Below are 20428 nucleotides of genomic sequence, written 5' to 3' on the forward strand. Positions count from 1 at the left end.
CTTAGTGTTATTTACTGTGCTAGAAATTTAATATCCTCAGTTTGGAAAATACTTCTCACATGTTAACCATTTGTAACTATGGATTACATCTTGATTTTATGCAAAACCAAGTAAATAGTAGTTTACTATTGTCAATATTCATTTCATACTTTAAGAATGTGGTTTCAATACCAAATATTTCAAGTATGTCATTTAGAAAATATAGTCACACAACAATACTCCTTCTGTACATTTCCTTAAATGTAGTACATTCTGTTTTTTATTCATTTAAAATAGTTCAAACTACATTTGCCCAGAGCTCTAAAATTATCTCTAATTCCTCATTACATTTTTTTCTCAATGCAGGAAGTTTTGCTGGAGTTGCTGGAACATTGTGTGGATGGCTTATGGAAAGCAGAGCGTTACAAAGTAATTTCTGAAATTTCCAAGTTGATCATTCCAATTTATGAGAATCGTCGAAAGTTTGAGGTATGTACCTGACAGGTTTGCACCATGCACCTATATATTTTATTTTGGTCTTAAGTTGCTATCTTTAAAAAACGCTGAAATGTCCTAAAATTACAGTCCTTCCTTCAGTTCAGTTCAGTTCAGTTCAGTCACTCAGTCGTGTCCGACTCTTTGTGACGCCATGAATCGCAGGCACACCAGGCCTCCCTGTCCATCACCAACACCCAGAGTTCACTCAGACTCACGTCCATCGAGTCAGTGATGCCATCCAGCCATCTCATCCTCGTCGTCCCCTTCTCCTCCTGCCCTCAATCCCTCCAGCATCAGAGTCTTTTCCAATGAGTCAACTCTTCGCATGAGGTGGCCAAAAGTACTGGATTCTTCGCATTAGGTGGCCAAAGTACTGGAGTTTCAGCTGTAGCATCATTCCTTCCAAAGAAATCCCAGGGCTGGGTATCTCCTTCAGAATGGACTGGTTGGATCTCTTTGCAGTACAAAGGACTCTCAAGAGTCTTCTCCACACACCACAGTTCAAAAGCATCAATTGTTCGGTGCTCAGCTTTCTTCATATCCAACTCTCACATCCACACATGACCATTGGAAAAAACAAATGAAATTAAGGATGCAATGTTCCAAATCTGTATTGGAATTAACATTATGCCAGTTGTTCCTACAGCATTTTTACTAGCAATCTCCCTTCATCCACTCATGGCAGAGAATAATCCATGTTGACCTCATTAAAAACAAAAAGTTACTTGATTTCCATGATGTCTGGGAAGAGATATAGGTGTAATTCTATGCTTTTGCAATTTGATGGTGAGACTAAAGTTGCTAGCAGATGACAGTAGTGGAGATAATAAGTTACTAGGAATTACCCTTTTATGAGGAGCTTTTCCAGTTTTGTCTGGCCACATAAATCTTTGATCAAGGGGAATTACTAAAGAACAGTAGTATAGCTGTTGCCACCAGCACTCAACAGGACTTTTTATGTTCAGGAATCTGAGTCTATATCATAATTTTCTACCCCTGCTATGCTGGAAAGCAGTGATTTAAGACTCAAGCCATTTTTAAAAGCAAATCAGTTTATCCTTAAACATATGTAGCAAGTAGCCTTTCATTGTTGAAGCGTCCCAGAGAGAAAAATACATTTAATGTCATCTGTGTAGTGTTCTAATCTCTTCTCCAAATTGGCTCTTATCAAACTCACTTTTTCTTCCTGGGTTCTGGGTCTTCCTACTCTTTGCCCTGCTTTTGCTGTATATGGGGACATGGCTGAAAAATCATAGTGGATTTCAAGTGATTATATTAAAAATGAGTCAAGTAATTAAATCTATGTCCCGCTGATGACAAACAGTAGCTTATGAGACAAGACAAGAATTGTCATTGCTCTTTCTGTCAAAGCATTGCCTCCTAAGAACCTTTGTAAAAGTGCCAAAGTACCTACTCTCTTACTCTTAAGTTGAAGACCAGGTTATTAGAAACCCAGAGAACATTTTGCTACTCACTTGACTAATAGGGAAAAAAGAAAAATATATCTTCCCTACACATTAAAGGAAACAATAGTTTCTATTGGGGAACTACTCCTATTTCCTTGTAGAGAGGCAAGCATCTGAATAGATTCTGAAGCATCCTGCATGGGATGAAGTAATTCTTCAGTGTTCTTTATGGGATGGGCTGAAAAGTGTGAACTACAGCAGCCATAAAGGGAGGAACACTTCCCTCAAATTGGCTTCAACTGCAGAAGATAGTATGGAAAGAATGTGAAAGAAAGAACATCTGCTTCCGGTCTGCCCTTTTAGCACTGAAATGAAATTCACCAGCGTACAATGAACCATTTTCTAGTTTGCAGTTCAGTAGCATTTAGCGCAGTCTTAATATTATGCTCCAACCACCTGTCTCTAGTTTCAAAACATTTTTATCTTCCCAGGAAAATCTCCGTCTCCTTCCAGGAATCACTCTTCACCCCCTCCCTCAGCCCGCTGGTGACCACTAATCTGCTTTCCGTCTATGGATTTGCCTGTTCTGGGACGTGTCATAAAAAAGATGAATGCCAGATTGTGACCTTTTGTGTGTGGCTTCTTTTACTTAGCATAATATTTAGAGGTTCATTCAAGTTGTAACTTAGATCAGAACTTCATTCCTTTTTCATGGCTGAATGATATTCCATGGTATGGCTACGCCACAATTTGTTTGTATGTTTTGGTTGTTTCCACATTTTGGCTGTTACAAACAGAGCTGTTCTAAACAGTTATGAGTAAGTTTCTGTGTGGGCATGTTTTTGTTTATCTTGGATAAATACCTAAGAGGGGAATTGCTGAGTCACAGAGTAATTCTGTTAACTTTTGAGAAACCACCAAATTGTTATCCCTTTTACCTTCCTCCAGCAGATCTGATTGGCACTTGTGTTTGAGGCTTCTTCTTGGAACCTAGTGCATGTGAAATGGTGTCACATTGTGGTTTTGCTTTCTATTTCCTTACTGATTCACGATTTTGAACAGCTTTTCATGTCTTTGTTGGCCGTTTTCATATAGTCTCTGGAGAGATATCTTTCAGGTCCTTTGCTCACTTTTAAATTGGGTTGTTTGTCATTGATGTTGAACTATGAGAGTTCCTTATATTTTTTGGATAAGAAAACATCAGATATGTGATTTGCAAACATTTTCTCCTGGTCTGTATGGTGTCTTTTCACATTCGAGATAATGTTCTTTGCAGAATACATTCCCTTTTCTGGGTGTGTAGAAGAATATATTTTTTGGAAGTGTCTGTAAACTTGTTATAAAAGCACTCCCCACTCAGGCTTTTGCTATTATTTTTGTGTCTGCATTTTACTTTCCTCTCCTAAAGTGTTTGCATGATTGTTTATTCACATCTTTCCACCTTAGGGGTCAAGCAAAGCATTTTGCTTTCTTTTTCAGTTACAACAATTCAGACATAAAGAAAAAAGTAGTCAATAACACAGTGCTTTTAATGTATATGCTACCATTGAGATATGAATGACATGAATCATGATATTTAGAATTACAGTGTTATTTGACCATTTTAAGCTCTACCCTCTCACCTAAATTTGTTAAGGCATTTTTTCTGTGACCATGGGCGAAGGGAGTGTGAGTGACCCACCAAAACCATTTTGAAAAGGAAATGGTGTTGCTTTTTTCCCCTTATTCATTTATTGTAGACATTTCATACCTAACCAAACACTATAGCTAATTTGTTGATTCTCATATTTTCAGAAACTTAAGTTTATAGAACTCTTCATGGAGCTTACACAAAAATTTTGGAGCTTATGCACGCAAAGAAAAGACTTTTAGGTACCTTCTTCAGAGTTGCCTTTTATGGCCCAGTAAGTATACTGTAGTTCATCAAGTTGCTTTCCTGTTTAAACATTCACCTTGAATTGTTAGGTTACCATAGCAGCACCTACTGGTTCTAGGGTTCTGTCTGGGTAAAGCACCTGTCCCAACAGCAGGTGTGACCCTTTTCTCATGTAATGTTCACTTTGGTTTCCATATTTAGTCCACGAGGGCAGAGCACAGCATATAAGATTTGAACGTTTCCTTCAGTTTCAATTTCAATCAAGCTTCTTAAATGTTTCTTTAATACCTAGTACTGAAAGTTTTCAAATAAAAATCAGGTAAGTATGCAAGTGATGAAAAATCGAGTGTAAAATCCTTCAGGCCAATGACATGCTCATATGACTGTGAGTTTGAACGTTCTCATTTATTTCAGCTACAATATATGCATGTGGCTTTTAGAACTATTATTTAAAATCTAGCAAATACATTATTTCTGATTACTTAGTAGATGTTCTCTAAATACTGCATTTGCTCATAATGTTTATAAAGTATTCTATGTTTAATTCTATAATAGTCTTTTTTGAAGAAGAGGACTGAAAGGAGTACATCTATAAAGAGCCAAAGCTCATCAGCCTCTCAGAGATTTTCCTGAGACTTGTTAAACTTTATGGTAAAAAATTTGGTACAGAGAATGTCAAAATAATTCAGGATTCAGACAAGGTAACTTGCCCTGCATTTTGAAATCATTATTAGTTCCAGATGTGGCACATTGCTTCTGACTTTTTCCTTTTTTAGCTGGTGGTGGAGAAGAATGGGAAATAGAGTCTTTCCAGATCCTAAAAGAAAGGACAAGGGCTTTGGAATCAGAGAGAAGGATTCAGATCTCCATTCTCTGCCACTTACTAGCTGTATGACCATGGGGAATATGCTTAACCTCCCTGGGCCTCATTGTTCTCATTAGTAAAATGAACTGAATAATAGGGCCTTCCTCATAGAGTTGTTGCATGAATTCAGTTCAGTTCAGTCGTGTCCTACTCTTTGCAACCCCATGGACTGCACCATACCAGACTTCCCTGTTCCTCAACAACTCCCAGAGCTTGATCAAAATCATGTCCATTGAGTTAGTGATGCCATCCCAACCATCTCATCCTTTGTCATCCCTTCTGCTCTTGCCTTCTATCATTCCCAGCATCAGGGCCTTTTCCAATGAGTCAGTTCTTCACATTAGGTGGCCAAAGTATTGGAGTTTCAGCTTCAGCATCAGTCCTTCCAATGAATATTCAGGGTTGATTTCCATTAGCATGGACTGGTTGGATCTCTTTCCAATCCAAGGGACTCTCAAGAGTCTTCTCCAGCACCACAGTTCAAAAGCATCAGCTTTCTTTATAGTCCAACTCTCACTTCCATACATGACTACTGGGAAAACAATAGCTTTGACAAGATGGACCTTTGTCAGCAAAGTAATGTCTCTGCTTTTTAATATGCTGTCTAGATTGGTCATAGCTTCCAGTGAGCAAGCATCTTTTAATTGCATGGCTGCAGTCACCATCTGCAGTGATTTTGGAGCCCAGGAAAATAAAGCCTGTCACTGTTTCCATTGTTTTCCCATCATTCTGCCATGAAGTAGTGGGACAGGATGCCATGATCTTCATTTTTTGAATATTGAGTTTTAAGCCAACTTTATCACTTTCCTCGTTCACTTTCATCAAGAGCTCTTTAGTTCCTCTTCACTGTCTGTCATAAGGGTGATGTCCTCTGCATATCTGAGGTTACTGATATTTCTCCTGGCAATCTTCATTCCAGCTTGTGCTTCATCCAGTCTGACATTTTGCATGATGTACTCTGCATATAAGTTAAATAAGCAGGGTGACAGTGTACATCCTTGATTGCTGTAGGGATTAAATTTTTCAATGTATGGAAAGTGATTAGAGTTCCTGATGTATAGGAAGGCATTTGATAATAACAGAAACTAGCATGCTCAATAGAAGTTAGCCATTATTGTTAATGTTGTTGTGCCACATGAGTGTCAATTTCATACTTTATGATTAAAATCATCTTAGGTGGGACTTCTCTGGTGGTCCAGTGGGAAAGAGTTTGCCTGCCAATGACAGAGACACAGGTTTGATCCCTGGTCCAGGAGGATTCCACATGCTGTGGGGAACCTAAACCTGTGCACCAAGCTACTGTGCCTGCGCTCTGGATCCCGGACACCACAGCTAGAAGTACTCCCAGCTCACGACAACTAGAGAAAGCCCACACACCGCAGCAAAGAAGATCAAATGCAGCCAAAAATAAGAATAAATAAATGTGATTTTTAAAAGAAATATCATTTTATGACACACCTTTCACTCTTAAGATAGCCTTAGTTCAGTAGTTATATTTGCAGTGATGTAGGTTTAGGAGAGATGCCTTGATCTAAAGATGATCCATCCCACTAGACCCTGCCAAGGCAAGGATGAGAAAGGTTCCAGCAAGAGAGGCTGTTTCTTAGAAACACATAGTTCCAGATAGACAGAATTGCGGAAGAGCACAATGGGAATGACTGATTGTCCTTAGTCACCATGGGCATATTCAGGATGAAAGCTGATTTTTAAGGTAGGAAAGACCTTTAATACAGTGCAAGATCTGCAGGCCCCAGAAATATGTACCGAGTGACTGTGATGTGCATGGTGCTCTGCAAAACACTTGCAGCATTGCCAGAGTGAAAAGCCCTTGGCGATGGTAAAGACACTTCATTTTCTACCATGAAAATTATCTCTTCACTTTATAAATTTAGTTACATCTTATGGAGATGATTTTACCTTGAACATATGCCTTGGACGTTTAAAAGTAGGTATACTGACAGGCCCAGTATTCATGAATATTTGGCAAAACCTCTCTGCTTCTTATCAGTTTCCGCCTTCTATGTTGTTTTATTGAATTAAGACCATAGAGAAATTTTCTCTTTTGTAGCCAGCAAGTTTTAGGCTTGCTACCACACTACTGATAGTATAAATGGAAAGTTATTAGAAAGCCAGGCTTGCAGAAAAACATGCAGTTTTCTACTTTATTCTGCCTCTGAAAACCTGGCCAATAGGCACTAATGAGAAACCACCATCAGGCAGCTGGACTCCTGACCCTCTTTGTAAACACAATATTTCAGTCACTCTTCATAGGCAACAGAGAAAAGAAGCAGTGGCTACTTTTAAAATCCTTCTTCTTTGTTAATATGTGAAGTTAAAAATTTAAAACACTCTTTCACTTGCCAAAGAACAAAATCTGCTTAAGGGCACAAACAATTTAAACACAGTGGGCAAAATTTTCCAGTATTTTAAATGTATGTTTTGTTGGACCCAATAATTTTGCATTTAAGATTTTATCTTGTGAAAGTACACAAAGATGTACATTTAAGATGTTTATTGCTATAAAGTGTATATAACAAAAACCTGGAAACAATCTGTGTCCATACTGTTAAGGAAATGGTACTACCGTCACAATGGATATAGGTAAACTACTTAAAAAATTTATAAGTATTGATATGAACCAACCAAGATACATTCTTGAGAGAAAAAGGTGAGATGCAGACATTATGGGCAGGATGATTACATTTGTGAAAACTGATATTTACATACACTCACTTGTGTATGCTTAGGAAATTTCTGGAATGATACAAAGTTGTTTTTTAATTTACTTATTTTAATAGGAGAATAATTACTTTAGAATATTGTGGGTTTTTTTTTTTTTTTTTGCTATACCTCAGTATGAATCAGCCATAGATGGAATGATACAAAAGTGTTAATAGTTATCCCTAAGGAGATAGACTAGAGTCTTACAGAGAAGAAAAACATTTATTTTTCAAGTGTACCCTCATGTACTGCTTGAATGTTTTACCATATACTTCATTTTTATAAGGTTAAAATCAGTCTTGACCTCTCTTTTATTTCTTTTCTATGTTTTGTCTTAGGCAGATAATTAACTTCAACTATTTCCTTAGGTTTCTCTGGAGAAATCTAGATATTTAATGGGAAAGAAAAGAAAGAATTTTTGAATATAAGCTTTTTGGAGAAGTTTTAAAAGCTGCTAAGAAAATTTCTATCCCTTGTCACAAGATTGAATACAGTGTTTGCTATGGATTTTCCACAGTGGCCCTTGGTCAGATTGTAGTCATTTCCTTGTATTCCTAGTTTGTTGAGTGTTTTCATTATGAAAAGGTGTTAATTTTGTCAAATGCATTTTCTGCATTGATTGAGATGATCGTGTTTTTCTTTTCCTTCATTCTGTTAATGCAGTGTATTGCTTCTTTTGTTGCAGAGCATGGGCTCTAGAGTACATGGGTTTAGTAGTTGTGGTACAGGGGCTATTTTAGTTGTGGTACCCTGGCTTAGTCGTCCTGCAGCGAGATCTTAGTTCCCCTACCGGTGATTGAACCCAAGTCCCCTGCAATGGATGGAGGATTCTTAACAACCGGACTACCAGGAAAGTTCTGTAGACTAATAATATTTTAATGTAAAGTCTCTTAAATCATGTAGCAATCAAAAAGAGAAATATGTTGCTATTGTTATGATAATACTAGATTTTATAATTACCCATGGATTTACCTTTACCAAGACCTTCATACAGGTTTGAATTACTGTCTGATGTTCTTTCATTGTGACCAGCAGGACTCTTTGGTGTTTCATATGGGGCAAGCCTAGTGGTGTAAAAGCTGGCTTAAACTCAACATTCAAAGAATGAAGATCATGGCATCCCATCCCACTATTTCATGGCAAATTGATGGGGAAACATTGGAAACAGTGACAGGCTTTATTTTCCTGGGCTCCAAAATCACTTCAGATGGTGACTGCAGCCATGCAATTAAAAGACGGTTGCTTGTTGGAAGAAAAGCTATGACCAACCTAGACAGCATATTAAAAAGCAGAGACATTAGTTTGCTGACAAAGGTCCATCTAGTCAAAGCTATGGTTTTTCCAGTAGTCATGTATGGATGTAAGAGTTGGACTATAAAGAAAACTGAGCACAGAACAATTGATGCTTTTGAGCTGTGGTGCTGGGGAAGATGCTTGAGAGTCCCTTGGACTGCAAGGAGATCCAACCAGTCCATGCTAATGGAAATCAACCCTGAATATTCATTGGAAGGACTGATGCTGAAGCTGAAACTCCAATACTTTGGCCACCTAATGTGAAGAACTGACTCATTGGCAAAGGCCCTGATGCTGGGAAAGATTGAAGGCAGGAGGAGAAGGGATGACAAAGGATGAGATGGTTGGATGGCATCACTGACTCAATGGACATGATTTTGAGCAAGCTCTGGGAGTTGGTGAGGAACAGGGAAGCCTGGCGTGGTGCATTCCATGGGGTTGCAAAGGTTAGGACACGACTGAGTAACTGAAGGAAACTGAGTGCTAATGACCTCCTTCAGCCTTTCTTTATCCGGGAATGTCTTAATTTCTCGCTCACTATTAAGAACGGTTTTGCAAGATATAAAATTCTTGGTTAATAGATTTGTTTTTTCTTTAAAGTCCACTGCCTCCTGACCTCCAAAGTTTTGATGAGAAATCTGACCCTCTTACTCAGGATCCCTTGTATGTGACAAGTCTTTGTGTCCTGCTTCTTGCAAAATTCTCTCTTTGCCATAGTAAAGTAATTAGCCTTCAATTAAAAAACATTAATTTTTTAAAAAGAAAAAATTCTCTCTTTGGCTTTGACTTTTGACATTTGATTTTCATATGTCTCAGCATGGATCTGTTTGAGTTACCCTGCTTGGAGTTTGTTGACTTTTGTGTCTTTCATAAGATTTGAGTTTTCACCCATTATTTCTTCAGATAGTCTCCCTGCCCCTTTCTCTCTCTTTTCTCCTTCAAAGACTCCCATAGTGTGCATGTTCACCTGCTGGATGATATTCCTCAGGTTCCATAGCCTCTGTCCCTCTTCAATTTTTTTCCTTTGTGTTCCTCTGATCCATCATTGACATTGTCTTATCTTCACATTGGCTACACTGTTGAAATGTGTCTTTGAATCCCTCTGGTGATGTTTCATTTCAGTTATTGTATTTTTCAGCTCTGAAAGAAAAAGGTTTTGGTTTCCTTTTAGATTATCTTAGCTATTTATTGATATCAGCATTTTGTTGATACATAATTTCCTTGACTTTTCCCACACCTTCTTTTAGTTGTTTGATCATGAATACTGTTGTTTTAATGTCTTTTTCTAGGAGATCAGTGATACTGTCTATTGGTTTATTTTTCTGTTTAGAAAGGGCCATACTTTCCTATTTCATTCAATATTTATTACTGCCTGCTGCTGCTGCTATGTCGCTTCAGTCGTGTCCGACTCTGTGTAACCCTGTAGACGGCAGCCCACCAGGCTCCCCCTTCACTGGGATTCTCCAGGCAAGAACACTGGAGTGGTTTGCCATTTCCTTCTCCAGTGCATGAAAGTGAAAATGAAAGTGAAGTCGCTCAGTCGTGTTTGACTCTTAGCGACCGCATGGACTTCAGCCCACCAGGCTCCTCCATCCATGGGATTTTCCAGGCGAGAGCACTGGAGTGGGGTGCCATTGCCTTCTCCGTATTAACGCCTGGCATGTAGAAAAAGATTCTACTAGTTGCTATCATAGGGATACAGAACAAATGGTCAGTGAGGTACTTTGTCCCCCAAGTTTTGCATGCTAATTATGGACATTAAACATAAACATATGAAATAATGGAAAAATATTCTTATGATAAGTCATCAACTCCCTGACGCCACTCTTACCAACCCAGGGCAGATACTTCATGCCTATAACACTGTACTGGGTACATAGCCCCAAATTAGCTATTTTTGAATAAATGACATTATCTACAGAGATAAACTACTGTGAGCACAACCATAGCTGATATCATATCAAGTAAATGACTAAGCAGGTAGTCTTCCTAGAGGTTATATATTTTGAGCTAGGTTTTGAAAGAGGTAAGAAACCAGAAGCAAAGATGGAAAAGAACAGATATTTCAGACTTGGGAGATGGCATTAGAAAAAACACTGAGAAAGTATGGGATTCTAATCTTCCTTCTAGGCAAGCTGTGGTTAAAGTAAATATAAATGATCAGTGAGACTTTTGAGTAATAAGTAACAAACACTTTATCTTTGCTCTTCATCTACAGGAAGTTCATCCAAGCATGCAGCATTGCACTGGAACTAAATGAATGGTTAATGAAAGAGGATCAGATTGAATACCATGAAGAGCTCACGTCAAATTTCGAAGACATGGTGAAAGAATTGTCTGACGTTATTTATGATCAGGCAAGTATTAGAGTGAATGAAAATGAAAACATGATCTGGGTCCCTAAAGTGTTACTTAGCAAACCTGTTAGTTTGAAATGGTGTTACACTGAAATCAAGTTTGTTATTTTAATTTGTTTGTATATTCTTTAACCATTAAATGATGTAATGAAAATTAGAGTTTTTAAAAATTTATTTATTTTTTATATAAAGGTAATTGCTTACAGAATTTTGTTGTTTTCTGTCAAACATCAACATGAATCAACCATAGCTATACATAATTCCTCCCTCTTGAACTCCCTCCCCATCCTAACCCCTGTAGATTGATACAGAGCCCCTTTTTGAGTTTCCTGAGAGATATAGCAAATTTCCTTGGCTATCTATTTTACATATGGTAATATAAATTTCCATGTTACTCTCTCCATACATCTTCCCTCTCCTCCCCCTCTCCCCTCTCCCCATATCCATAAGTCTATTCTTTACGTCTGTTTCTCCATTGCTGCCTTGCAAATAAAGTCTTCCATACCACCTTTTAGATTCGGTATATATGCATCAGTACATGATATTTAGCTTTCTCTTTCTGACTTACTTCACTCTGTATAATAGGCTCTAGGTTCATCCACCTCATCAGAACTGACTCAAATGTGTTCCTTTTTACGGCTGTGTATATGTATGACAACTTCTTTATCCATTCGTCTGTCAATGGACATCTAGGTTGCTTCCATGTTCTAGCTATTGTAAACAGTGCTGCAATGAACTATGGGATACATGTGTCTTTTTCAATTTTGGTTTCCTCAGGGTATATGCCTAAGAGTGGGATTGCTGGGTCATATGGTGGTTTTATTCCTAGGTTTTGAAGGAACCTCCATACCATCTTCCATAGTGGCTGTATCAATTTACATTTCCACCAACAGTGCAAGAGCGTTCCCTTTTCTCCACACCCTCTCCAGCATTTATTGTTTGTAGACTTTTTGACAGTGGCCATTCTGAGTGGAGTGAGATGATAGCGCATTGTAGTTTTGATTTTCATTTCTCTAATAATGAGCGACATTGAGCTCATTTTCATGTGTTTGTTAGCCATCTGTATGTCTTCTTTGGAGAAATGTCTGTTTAGGTCTTTTTGCCACCTTTTGATTGGATTGTTTGATTTTCCTGGTATTAAGTTGTATGAGCTACTTGTAAATTTTGGGAAATTAATACTTTGTCAGTTGTTTCATTTGCTGTTGTTTCCTCCCATTCTGAGGGTTGTCTTTTCACCTTGCTTATAGTGTCCTTTGCTGTGATAAAGCTATTAAGTTTAATCAGGTCCCACTTGTTTACATTTGTTTCTATTTCTGTTGCTCTAGGAGGTGGGTCATAGAGGATGTTGCTTTGATTTATGTCATTGAGTGTTCTGCCTATATTTTCCTCTAAGAGTTTTATAGTTTCTGGTCTTACATTTAGAGATCTTTAAGCCATTTTGAGTTTATCTGTGTATGGTGTTAGGAAGTGTTCTAATTTGATTCTTTTACATGTAGCTGTCCAGTTTTCCCAGGACCATTTATTGAAGAGGCTCTCTTTGCCGCATTGTATATTCTTGCCTCCTTTGTCAAAACTAAGGTACACACAGGTGCGTGAGTTTATTTCTGGGCTTTCTATCTTGTTCCATAGGTGTATATTTCTGTTTTTGTGCCAGTACCATACTATCTTGATGACTGTAGCTTTGTAGTATAATCTGAAATCAGGAAAGTTGATTCCTCCAGCTCCAGTCTTCTTTCTCAAGACTGCTTTGGCTATTCAAGGTCTTTTGTGTTTCCATATGAGTTGTGAAATTTTTTGTTTTAGTTCTGTGAAAAATGCCTTTGGTAATTTGATAGGGATCACATTGAATCTGTAGATTACATTTGGGAGTATAGTATTGATTACATTTTGTAAAGAGTTTTAATCATAATGGGTGCTGGATTTTGTCAAATGATATTTCTGCACCTATTGAGATTATCATATGGTTTTTTATCTTTCAGTTTTTTAATATGGTATATCGCATTGATTGATTTGTGTATATTGATGAATCCTTGCATCCCTGGAACAAACTCAACTTGATTATGGTGTATGAGCTTTTTAATGTGTTGTTGAATTCTGTTTGCTAAAATTTTGTTGAGGATATTTGCATTTGTGTTCATCAGTGATATTGACCTGTAGTTTTCTTTTTTGTGTTGTCTCTATCTGGTTTTGGTATCAGGATGATGGTGGTCTCATAGAATGTGTTTGGAAGTTTTTCTTCCTTTGCAGTTTTTTGAAAGAGTTTTAGACGGATAGCCATTAGCTCTTCTCTAAAATGTTTGATAGAATTCTCCTGTGAAGCCATCTGGTCCTGGGCTTTTGTTTTTTGGGAGAAATTTGATCACAGCTTCAATTTCAGTGCTTGTAATTGGGTTGTTCATAATTTCTATTTCTTCCTTATCCACTCTTTGAAGACTAAACTTTTCTAAGAATCTGTCCATTTCTTCCAGGTTATCCATTTTCTTGCTATATAATTGTTCACAATACTCTCTTATAATCCTTTGTATTTCTGCATTGTCTGTTGTAACCTGTCCTTTTTTATTCTAGCTTTCTTGATTTGATTCTTCTCTCTTTTTCCTTGATGAGTCTGCCTAATGGTTTGTCAATTTTATCTTCTCAAAGAACCGCCTTTTCATTTATTAATCTTTACTGTTGTTTCTTTCATTTCTTTTTCATTTATTTCTGCTCAGATCTTGATGATTTCTTTCCTTCTACTAATTGTGGTTTTTCTGTTCTTCTTTTTACATTTTAGGTATAAAGTTAGGTTGTCTATTCGATGTTTTTCTGTTTCTTGAGGTAGGTTGTATTACTATAAGCTTTCCTCTTAGAACTGCATTTGCTGCATCCATAGGTTTGAGTTGCTGTGTTTTCATTGTCACTTGTTTCTAGGAATTTTCTGATATCCTTTTTATTTGTTCAATAATCTGTTTGTTATTTTAAAATGTACTATTTAATCTCCTTGTGTTTGTGCTTTTTACATTTTTTTCCTCATAATTGATATCTAGTCTCATAGCATTGTGGTTGGAAAAGATGCTTGATAGATTTTAATTTCTTAAATTTACTGAGGCTTCATTTGTGACCCAAGATGTGGTCTATCCTGGAGAATGTTGCAAGGTACTTGAGAAGAAGGTGTATGCTTCTGCAGGTGCTGGAATGTCCTGAAGATGTCAATGAGATCCATCTCATCTAAGAATCATTTAAAACTAGTGTTTCTTTATTAATTTTCTCTTTTGATGATCTGTCCATTGGTGCGAGTCGGGTGTCAAAGTCACCTACTTATTGTGTTACTGTCAATTTCTTCTTTTACATCTGTTAGTGCTTGTCTTATGTATTGAGTGCTCCTATGTTGGGTGCATAGATATTTACAATTGTTACGTCTTCCTCTTGGATTGATCCCTTGATCATTATGTAGAGTCTTTCCTTATCTCTTATAATAGTCTTTATTTTAAGTCTACTTTTTCTGATATGAGGATTGCTACCCCAGCTTTCTTTTGCTTTCCATTTGCATCAAATATACTTTTCCATCCTCTCACTTTGGTCTATATGTATCTTTCGGTCTGAATGGTTTCTTGTAGACAGCATATACATGGGTCTTGTTTTTGTATCCATTCAGCCAGTCTGTCTTTTGGTTGGAGCAATTAATCCGTTTGCACTTAAAGGAATTATTGATACATGCCTAATGCCATTGTCTTAATTGTTTGGGTTTGTTTTTGTAGAACTTTTTCTTCTCTTGTATTTCCTGACTATATAGTCCCTTTAACATTTGTTGTAAAGCTGGTTTGGTGGTACTGAATTCTCTTAACTTTTGCTTGTTTGAAAAGTTTTTGATTTCTCCCTCAAATTTGAATGAGATCCTTGCCAGGTAATCTTGGTTGTAGATTTTTCCGTTTCAGTACTTTAAAAATATCCTGCCATTTTCTTGTGGCCTCCAGAGTTTCTGCTGAATGATCAGCTCTTAAACATATGGGGTTTCCCTGTATGTTACTTGTTGCTTTTCCCTTGTTGCTTTTCATATTCTTTTTTTGTGTTTAGTCTTTGTTAGTTTGATTAGTATGTGTCTTGGTGTGTTTCTCCTTGGGTTTATGCTGTATGGGACTCTTTGAAACTCTTGGACTTGACTGACCATTTCCTTTTTCATGTTGGGGAAATATTTAAATATAATCTCCAAGAATTTTCTTATACCCTTTCTTATTCTCTTCTTCTAGGGCCCCTATAATTCAAATATTGCTGTGTTTAATATTGTCCCAGAGGTCTCTGAGACTTTCCTCAGTTCTTTTAATTCTTTTTACTTTATTGTGCTTTCAGCAGTTATTTACACCATTTTATCTTCTAGCTCACTCATCCATTCTTTCTGCTTCAGATATCCTGCTATTGATTCCTTCTAGAGTATTTTTAATTTCAGTAATTGTATTGTTTGTCTCTGTATATTTATTCTTTAACTCTTCTAGGTGTTTGTTAATTCACTCTTGCATTTTCTGTATTCTGTTTTCAAGGTTTTTGATTATCTTTACTGTCATCATTCTGAATTTCTTTTCAGGTAGTTTGCCTATTTCTTCTTCATTTATTTGGACTTCTGTTAAGATCAAACTAACTAAAGCACAAACTAAGAACGAAACTAAAGCAATGTGCCGTGTGGGGAGTAAAGCAATGAAAACAAAACTAATAAACATGTTGAGAGGAAAGGAAATAAAGAAAAGAAAGAATAGATATGCAAAGTTAAATAAAGGTAGATAAGGAAAGTATATATTCATTAAAGATTAACTGCAAGAGGAAAAGTAAAGTAGGAAATGCAAGCAAATTAATAAATATAGAAAAATATAATAATGTTTAAATTTTTTAATTAAAATTTTAAAAAGGATTAAAAAAAAGAATGGAAAACTCCACAAAACTGCAGAAGGCCAATGTAGAGGTAGAGATTTATAGCAACAATAAAAAGTGTGACTGAAAAAAAAAACTTAAAAACTTAGTTGTATTTCATAGTGCTAATAAAATCGACAACTATAATAGAGGGGGAAAAAAGAAAAAGAAAAATTCCAAGAAAATATAAGAAGAGTAAATATTTTTCCTGAGTCATTGCTGTCAGTGTCCTTTCCATCGCTGGGAGTCACACTCCACCTCGCCCTCCTGGGGTGCCTTCCAACACTGTGCTGGTCTCTGGGCCTGCTGTGGGGGCAACTCAGACTCTAATCTGGTCCTGCTCCTGTGTGTTCTTGCCTCCAATGTACACAGCTATAAGAAATAGTGCATTTTTTTTTGGTGGGAGCTCTCAGTGTCCTTTTTTATCTCCCATAGACACAGAGTCTGCCTAGTTGATCGTGTGGATTTAATCTGCAGCTTGTACAGCTAGTGGGAAGGCTTTGGGTCTTCTTTCTTAGCCACACTGCCCCTGGGTTTCAGTTGTGGTTTATTTCCACCTTTGTACATGGTCGTCCACTTGGGTTTGTTCCTGAGGCTGCCCTGGAGGTCTTGGGTCTGCCCCAGTGAGGGCCAGTGCGGAGGTGGTACAGCTGCTTGGGTCACAGGGTTTCTGGCAGCACCGAGTACTCAGGATAGTTGGAAGCTAGGGCAGCAATAAATACAGTGCTCTAGAAGGGTATGGCAACCAATATTGGCCAAAACACTCCAATGTTCTTGCCTGGAGAAACCCCCTGACAGAGATGCCTGGCAATCCACAGTCCACGGGGTCGCAGAGTGGGACACGACTGAAGCAACGCCATGTCAATAGATGTAAGATTTTTTTTTTTTTTTTTTGCCTGTGGCAGCTCTGCCCCAGTCAGGGTTGAGCATGAAGGTGGCGCAGCTGCTTGGGTCACAGGAACCATGGCGGCACCAAGTGTTCAGGGATACGGACTGCCTCCGCTGTAGGAGTTACTGCCCTATCAGAATCTGTTTTGAGCCTCTGGTAGCTGGCGATCAGAAGATCTCTTTGACTAGTGTTTCTCTGTAGCTCCACACATTCAGGCACTTACGATCTCCCTTGCCTGGGGTCCTTCACTATTGTTCATCGTGTCAGGTACATAGAGAGGCCCCGCTAGCTGAGGGTCCTACTCTGTAGTTCAGCGCATCAGTCACTTCGAGGAACACCCTGGATGGGGTCCTGCTCTGTAGTTCAGTGCAGTCAGGGGTTTGATGGGTCAGCCTCTCTATTGTTCAGCTGCCAGTGCTGGCCTGTGGGGAGAGAGAGGCTGTGGTGATGGCTCCAGCAGTATCGTCTTGCTTCCATGGCTGCCTGGCATTCTGCCACAGGCACTTTCCACCACAATTTCCTCCCTCACGTCTCCTAGGTCGTTCTTGCCACAGTCAACAGCAGCCCTCACCCTGGAATTGTCAACAGCAGCCCTCACCCTGGAATTGCTCCACAATCCCAGTGCTCCAGCTTCCAGCTGCTGTGCCTTGCAGGGGACTGCTTCCCTGTCCGGGGTATGTATGGCTGTGGCAAGGGCTGTCTGATTCTCACTCCATTTAGGCTGCCACAGATCAGCTGTTTCACTCTCAGCCTCAAATGTTTCTCGTCTGACCCAGACGATTGCCCCAATGTGGGGATTGGACCCTGCTTCAGTTCCAGCACCCACCGAGGCAGGTCCAGTCCTAGTAACACTCCTGTTTTCCCCCTAGTTCCTTTGTCCTACCGAGTTTTGCATGGTTCTATATACTCTTTTCCAGTGGTCGGGGGCTCCCGTCTGCTCTCAGCTGGTGTTCGGCAAGCACTTCTGTGTCTGAGTGGGTAGTCCTGATGTATCCATGGAGAGAGATGTACTCCACGTCCACCTACTCCTATGCCATCTTGTTCTACACACAAATCAGATTTGAAGCAATTACTGACAGTTGCTTTAGCAATTGTTCAGGTAGTAGACTATTTTGTTCTTTGAACTACTGTGCCATTAGAAGTGAGTAGCTGTGCAAGTCTGAGTCATCTACTGTGAGCATGGCTGAGTCTGTCAAGAAGAGTCCTAGAGAAGTGAAATGATTGGCTCAGTAGCCAGATCCCTAAATGAATATCTCTGTTTTAGCTGTAAGAAACTAGTTACAGTTGCCCTTTCATATTTGCAGCTTCCACATCCAGGGATTGAACCAACTGCAGATTGAAAATATTTGAAAAAAAATTTCCAGAAGTTCCAAAAAGCAAAACTTGAATTTCCTGCATGTAAGCAACTATTTACATAACATTTACATTGCATTAGCTATTATACATTAGCTAGAGATGATTTTAAAGTACAGGGGAGGATATGCAAAAGTTATATGGCAAATACTGTGTGATTTTATATAAGGAACTTGAGCATCTTCAGAGTTTAATATCCATGGGGAAGGGCACAGTGGTCCTGGAACTAATCCTCTGGGGATACTCAGGGACAACTGTATGATCATTTGATTGACACCAGAGCGGATTCCAAAACTCAGGAATTGTCTTAATACCCATACAGCCTGCAAAACTCTTGTTTCATAATACTTAGCATTCTAATGTTTGACTGACTGTTAATGTCAGTTATAACTAACTTGGTTATATATCCACAATCTGAAACATATAGAAGCAAAGATCTGCTCACCACTGACAGCCAAATTATGTCATAATTAAGTAGTTAAGACTTTTATACATCTACTTACCTTAAAACCAGAGTACTCCTGAATTATCCTGGTAAATGTCATTCCTATATTAGGCTCCTGAAATCTGTGTTTACAACCATTCTGTACATGGATTGTCACTTGACTGTTTTTACGTCTTCACCACAGATGTAAAAGTCATGGCCTGATGGTCTGGTCCCTCAGTGCCTGAGCCCTATTGAGCTTACCTAATGTCTCTTTGCTTTCCTTAAAAGGAAAACATCCAATAAGATCAATATTTGCTTCAGAAACTCTTCAGACTCTCAATTTTTTTATGAAATTCAGACCCCTTAAAAGAAACAAGGATCACTACAGCCCTTTAGAGAACACATTCCTATTGCTGGTTCCAGAAAGGAGAACGTCCTCTGTCCTGGTATGAGCATTTCACTGCTTGCCTGAAGACACTCCCTGGGTAAGACCATCACATGGAGGGTGTCCTTACAAATAGACTGACCATGGTTAGTGCCAAAGGACTGCAGTTTAATGGTGGGGGGGCAGAGAGATTTCAAGGAAAACAAGAGCTAGTTGACTCCAAGCTCTCTTTCTCATGGTATCTTGTATGCTTTCTGTTAGAAAGGACTATGGAAATCTATTACAGTTAGTCCAAAGTTGCACTGCGTGACCAGGAGTCCAATTCTCTGACCATGGTCATCTTCTCAGCATGGAGAAGCCAGGCAGCTAGACTCTCATCATCCCATCTTTCAGTGAGTGAGTCATCCCAGCCTCCTCTCCTGTTCTCGTGACAGGGACTCTCGCCGGCCTGAGGAGTCTGGATCCGTGATCTGTTTCCTCTTTTTGTCATCTTGACTTCTGTTAGCCACTTAGGCATGAGTGTAAACCGTCCAAGGCTTACCTTTGCAGCTCAGTTTTCCCGAGTCTGTTTATGTCTCCTTGCCAAAGCAGTCCGGTGATCAGGACTAGGCAGGCAGGGAATCATTCCGCTTCCTTTATTGTCTGTAGCTCAGGTTCAGCCCCTGAGTACAGTGGGGACATGCCTCTCTTCACCCTCACTCTTCTGGGGTATGTTGAAGTGTTACTCACTCAGTCATGTCCGACCCTTTGTGACCCCATGGACTGTAGCTCACCAGGCTCTTTTGTCTGTGGAATTCTCCAGGCAAGAATACTGGAGTGGGTTGCCATTTCCTTCTCCAGGGGATCTTCTGAACCCAGGGATCAAACTCAGGTCTCCTGCATTGTAGGTGAATTCCTTACTATCTGAGCCATCTGGGGAGTACTTTAATCAAATAGGCGACATAATTTGTTCCTAGAAACTGTCCAATTTACGGGGTTCTGTTCTCCATTGTCCATAGGAAAAAACAGCAAAACTCCACCTGTACAAAAATATAAAACAATTACAGCATTTTAAGGCAATATATATTACAGTTATAGAAATTGCATGCAAGTGTATACCTAGCTGTGAACTCTAAATTATTCATATTGAAAGCAAATTATTCAATTTACTGCTGTTATGATGATCAAGTTATTTAGAGCTTTCTATACAGTTTCTTTTTTCCTTGTTAAAAAACAAAATTCAACTGTGGTTGTTCAGTTGCTCAGTCATGTCCAACTCTTTGCAACCCATGGACTGCAACACACCAGGCTTCCCTGTCGTTCACCACCTCCTGGAGTTTGCTCAAACACATGTCCACGTATCAGTGATGCTATCCAACCATTTCATCCTCTGTCACCCCTTCTCCTCCTGCCTTCAATCTTTCCCAGCATCAGGGCGTTTTCCAGTGTGTCAGTTCTTTGAGTCCGATGGCCAAAATATTGGAGTTTCAGCTTCAGAATCAGTCCTTCCAGTGAATATTCAGGA

The 20428-nt window shown here is 38.8% G+C and overlaps 1 long non-coding RNA gene across 2 annotated transcripts; it reads left to right on the forward strand.

Annotated features, from left to right (window-relative positions):
* Positions 1-255: 255 nt before the first annotated feature.
* Positions 256-11018, forward strand: LOC106503977. Of its 2 annotated transcripts, none has more exons than XR_001917815.1 (4): positions 256-468; positions 3678-3787; positions 4315-4460; positions 10857-11015. It is a non-coding gene; the product is annotated as an uncharacterized LOC106503977 (long non-coding RNA). The 2 variants fall into 2 exon arrangements; XR_001917816.1 differs by lacking the exon at positions 256-468 and adding an exon at positions 1835-2615 and having other exon boundaries at positions 10857-11018.
* The last annotated feature ends 9410 nt before the right edge of the window (positions 11019-20428 follow it).

This window comes from Capra hircus, unplaced genomic scaffold (genome assembly GCF_001704415.2).
Source record: "Capra hircus breed San Clemente unplaced genomic scaffold, ASM170441v1, whole genome shotgun sequence".
NCBI classification, from domain to species: Eukaryota; Metazoa; Chordata; class Mammalia; order Artiodactyla; family Bovidae; genus Capra; species Capra hircus.